Source organism: Agrilus planipennis, unplaced genomic scaffold (assembly GCF_000699045.2).
Source record: "Agrilus planipennis isolate EAB-ADULT unplaced genomic scaffold, Apla_2.0 scaffold1691, whole genome shotgun sequence".
Taxonomy (NCBI): Eukaryota; Metazoa; Arthropoda; class Insecta; order Coleoptera; family Buprestidae; genus Agrilus; species Agrilus planipennis.
The window spans coordinates 1-5,534 of NW_020440451.1; the positions used below are offsets into that span (position 1 = coordinate 1).

General features: G+C 30.2%; 1 long non-coding RNA gene across 1 annotated transcript; it reads left to right on the forward strand.

The window, feature by feature from the left end:
• The first annotated feature begins 163 nt into the window (after nucleotides 1-163).
• LOC108743704 lies at nucleotides 164-681 on the forward strand. Its single transcript, XR_001938863.2, has 3 exons — nucleotides 164-225; nucleotides 434-488; nucleotides 555-681. It is a non-coding gene; the product is annotated as an uncharacterized LOC108743704 (long non-coding RNA).
• Nucleotides 682-5,534: the final 4,853 nt, after the last annotated feature.

Below are 5,534 nucleotides of genomic sequence, written 5' to 3' on the forward strand. Positions count from 1 at the left end.
AAATGTATGTTTTTTCAAATAAAATTTCAATTGTAATTCGAATCTACAAATGTTAGCATCAACAGTAATTAAAAAACTATAGTGAAAGTCAGTAACAATTGAGAAACAATTTAGAAAAAATTTAACTGTACAATGATGTAAATTAAGTAATAGTTGTTTCTGTGTTTCAGATTCCATATAAACATTACTGAATCATGGCAAAAGAACACCGCGAACCTTCACAATGTAAGTACAAAAACTGTTAATACTATTACACAAATAGAATATGTTTGTTTAATTGTATGTTTTTTCAAATAAAATTTCAATTGTAATTCGAATCTACAAATATTAGCATCAACATTAATTAAAAAAGTATAGTGAATGACACTAATAATTGACAAAAAATTTGCTTGTATAATGATGTAAACAAGTAATAGTTGTTTCTTTGCTTCAGGTCCCATGTAAACATTACTGGATCTTGCACTAAGGGAACAGCTAAATTTTAGATGGTAAGTGTTTTTTATTGTTTATCAAAAGTTTTCAGCAATATTCAAGTTGTTCTCATATTATTTTAGATTTGATGGTGACCAGTTTTTGACATTGACGACATCCTTCTACCACCATGGACCTTCTCCACCCAGTCAGCATCTTTCAGAGAATGGGGGAAATTAACCACCTTTACGCATTTATGGTGCATGTAAATTATTATGTACAAAGACTTATCTTAATAAAAAGATGATAGCAATCAGCACCTAACTTATTGCATACTTGTTATTATATTTGTATTCATGTACTCTATTAAATAAAAGTATTTGTATTTGAATACTTTTTACAACATATTTTTTACAATTGTGCAAACTTGTTTCTTACTTTTCAGTTTATTTTATTTATCTCTAGTTGGATTACTGTTTTTTAGACTATGTTTTATTTTTACTTCCAATACTCAATCTCTTTATATTGATATGCCTGAAAGGACATGTAACTGACTATGAATAAGGCACGTTGAAGGCTTTAATCCCATGGCACCAGGTAGCGACGAGCAAATATGAATAAAGGACTTATCCTTACGTAAGGAAAAGGGGAATAAATGCTAATTCGTATTTATTGCGTTTTCTTTTATGAATATATAAAATTTCATTCGGGGTCCTGGTTGAATACGAACGGCTGATTCACTCCCTATCCACCTCACTCGTTGACTTATTAAAGTGTGCATTTAAAATTTATGCCTTCATAAGGAAATTGCCCAGCTTTACGACTTAACTCACGAACATTATACTTGCAGCACTTCCGCTTATTCAAACGAATTATGGAATTATTTATTGTATGTGTTGAATATCCCATTTGTACAGTTAATAAATCAAGGCATATTCATCTATACAGAACATCAGTTACCTATGTATTTTTTGCATTTAAGAGAAGTTGAGAAGTCACTCGTATAGATTTGCAAAGGCGTAATGAAACTTTTGATATACAGTGTAAACTCTATATAACGACACTCAAGGGACTGAACATTTTTCGGCGTTATAAAGAGCGGTCGTTAAATGGAGAGAAATAAAAGATATTATTTTATTATTCTATAATAATATGCATTTACCAATATAGTACACATTTTGCACACGAACATTATTATTCATACATTGCGTATAGCCTGTTATCTTCGTCTGATGTTTTTTGCTGCTCCAATATTTTAATTGTATTTTGTTACGTATCTTACTCANAAAAACCGAATTGACAAAAATTGGCCAAAAACTGATCTTGTTGTTCTTTCTCAAACCTATTTTCTCGTTAATTGTTTCAAATTTTTTCTGATCGAAACAACCATTGGACATTAAAATTTTATACTATTATTATTATTAAGTATTAGATTACCTATAACAAAAAGATTATTATATATTAGAGAAATGCTTACAAAGGGATCTATAAGTGGAAGGAAAACTTCTATAATTAATAAAGAGCCAACAATAAGATTTAAAAAAATGTTTCTTAATGATGGTCATTTTCAAAAACCATCAGAATCGGAACAAATTACTTTCTGCCCGCCTGCGGTTATTTATCCTAAAATTCATTCACTAAATTTAAAAATCTAGGTGACTGCAAAATAAAAAGGAATTATATAAAACAAGAAAATGTTTTCAATTCATCTGTCATGACCTTGAAGAAGGACCTTCTGAGAACACACAAACTCCACACCCGAACATATTTCTAGTGTTGAATTCCACATTGGAAATTTTAAGAATTTGGACACCTAAAAAGAATTTACGATACTACTGCTACTGCTGCTCGTGCTAAAGGCGTAAGATCCAATATCCTATTTTATTTTGTAATCACAAAAATGCCTGCCACCATCTAGTGAACATAGAAAAACGCTTGTACAATTATTGGCACATGGAAGATATTTAGCAGCCCTCAAATGAAATCAGGTCTACATAGCTAGATATATTAGTTACGAGAACTGCTAATTTTGTTAAAAATTACGTCATAGGGACAACGGTTTTTGTATGCGATACCAAATAGACACATTCCGGCACTATGTTTCCCACAATATGCCAAATAATTTGTAGTTAACATAACATGTAGTTACAAATTAAAATTTAATATTTAAAAAAACTCACCATAGCGTTGTGGTAGCAATCGCAATCCTTTACCAGCCCCATCATCTCTTCTCTACCAGCACAAGCATTGCAGAAGGTCTCTCCATCACTGCTCATGGAAGGTAGGCGAACAAGCTACAAAGTATAAAAAGTTTTCAAAAACTATCTACCAACATTTAAAAAACTGTATAAAAATCAACTATGCTTTTAAATTTACATTACATACAAAATAAGTTAAATTACCTACAACAACGTATTTCAAACAGTAAACAAAATAGAAGTCAATAAAGAGAGAGAGTTAAAAATTCTCAACCTAACATGGGGCTCTAATTTAGCTTTAATTAATGGGAGATGGTAGATATTTACTAAGTTTTGAGAAATGATAAATATGTTAAAAATTACGTAGAATCTCATGGTACCAAAGGTTTTTGAGTGCGACGTCAAATAAGTACTTTTCGGTATAATTTCGGCTAAAATATACAAAATAATTTAAACATAAAAAAGCGCTTCTGAAATTATTGGAAAATAGTACCCTTGTATTAACTAATGAAAAGTGAAAATGACGTTAAAAGGTGCGTAGAATTTCATGCTTTCGAGTGCGATGTCAAACATACACTTTAAGGCATAATTTTATCTAAAGTATGCAAAATAATTTAATGATAAGTTTTGAGAAGTGATAAGTATGTTAAAAGTTATGTACAATCTCATGGTACCAATGGTTTTCGAGTTCGCTTTTAAATAAGTACCTTCTGGCATAATTTTGACTAAAATATACACATTAATTTAAACATAAAGAAGCGCTTATGAAATAATTGCAAGATGGGACGCTTTTACTAACTTTTGAGAATTGATAATAGTGTTAAGAATTATGTAGAATCCCATGGTGTCAGTGGTTTTCGAGTGGGGTGTCAAATAATCTTTGAAAAATATTACCATTAATTTTTCAAGCTGTTATTGTAACTGTATTGCAAGATGGTATGCTTCTACTATTACTTTATATTGAACCCTAAAAGTGAACACCTGTATAATGCCAATATGATAACATCATACAATAGTTCATACGCAACTTAAACACTCTGTACTAGAACCAAAATTTGTTAGAAGGAACGCCAAAATTGGATACTTTTATTCAGGTTCGTGTCTTGACCGATCATTGAAGTCTCTCGACAATATCATTATTTGCGCCTTATTAGAGTAATAAAATTTAACAGAATATATAGACCAATATTTCAGGTGCTAGTTCTTGTTCTATCAATATATTTTAGAAGTCATTTTATCAATTTTGGGATCGTGCAGTCGAAATAAAGTGCGCGGTTGCAAGAAGATTTAGTTATCTCTCCGGAATTTTTAAGAAAATACGGAATGTTTTCCGCATTAAAAAGCAACTTAATATCAGAACAACGAAATACACTGTGGTAAACTGTATGTTCAAGTAGATAATCACAAAAAAGAAGGTAATATTTAATTTTCTGATTTAAATTATTTTTATTTTGTCGTAGTCGTGATCCGTCCGGATAACACATTGTAGTCGCCGTTTTNAAAGTACAAACAATCTGTGGTTTACACACACAATTTTCCAAAAAATTATGTTTTAATGATAAAACAAAACCACAGATGATTGAATCGGTGGACATCGTACGCTTTACAGTAAGGAGAGCAACTTTTCGGAGTGGAAAAAAATAACCAATGCGCTCGATTGACATGAAACAGTTGCACGTATGTGCTTAAATACAACAAACGGCGAAATTAAATAAAAAGGAGCTTCAGTTATATGATTTCACGCTCTTACTTTTTCGCCAGTTCTTAACATTTAACCTAAACATTACTTTCAATCCCGCTGAAATAAAATAACGTAATTGAAGAATTTTTTTGTTTTAGTTACGACTACCTCATTATATTTTATATTTACTCATACAAAAAGAAAGATAAAATAAATCTATTTAACGTACACACTGCTTACTATCTGTCTTTTTTAATGTGAAAAAAATAAGATTCATTCGTTTAACCAAAAGTAGTAATTTTTTTATTAAAAATTAGCAAACAGAAGGAAGACGAAGAAGCTGCGAAAAATTAAAAGTTTTCAAAAACTATATACCAACATTTAAAAAGCTAGTTTAGAAATCAACAATCCTTTTAAATTTACATTACATACAAGATAATTTAAGTTACTTACAATAACGTAATTCAAACAGTGAACTAAATAGAAGTTAATAAATAGTGACTTAAAAATTTTCAATTTAACATGGGGCTCGAATGCACCATTAATTATTACAAGATGGTAGGTATTTACTAAGTTATGAGAAATAAAAATTTGTTAAACATTACGTAGAATCTGGTGGTATCAATGATATTGAGTGCGGTGTTAAATAACTACTTTACCACATAACTTTTGCTAAGACATGCAAAATAATTTAATCGTTAAAAAGCGCTCGTCAAATTATTAAGACATTATAGGTATCTAAGTTTAAAGAAGCGATAAATATGTTAAAAATTACGTAGAATCTCATGGTGTCAAGTGCGGAGATAAATAAGTACTTTGCGACATAATCTTAGCTGAAATACGCTAAATAAATTAAACAGAAAGAAGCGTTCTTGATATTATTGCAAGACGGTAGGCTTCTACTAAGTTTTGAAAAGTGATGATAATATTAAAAATTACGTAATAACAAATAAGAAATTAAACATGGTCATGGAATTAATTACATATGAATAATTAATACTTGAAAATACTCACCATTACGTTGTGATAGCAAACGCAGTCCTTTACCAGTCCTACCATCTCTTCTCTGCCAGCACAGGCATTGCAGAAGGTATCTGTTACTGCTCAGGGAAGGAAGACCAAAAAGCTGCAAAAAATTATAAGTTTTCAAAAACTATATACCAAAATTTAAAAAGGTGTTTAGAAATCAACTATGCTTTTAAATTTACATTATATAGAAAATAAGTTAAGCTACCTACAACAAC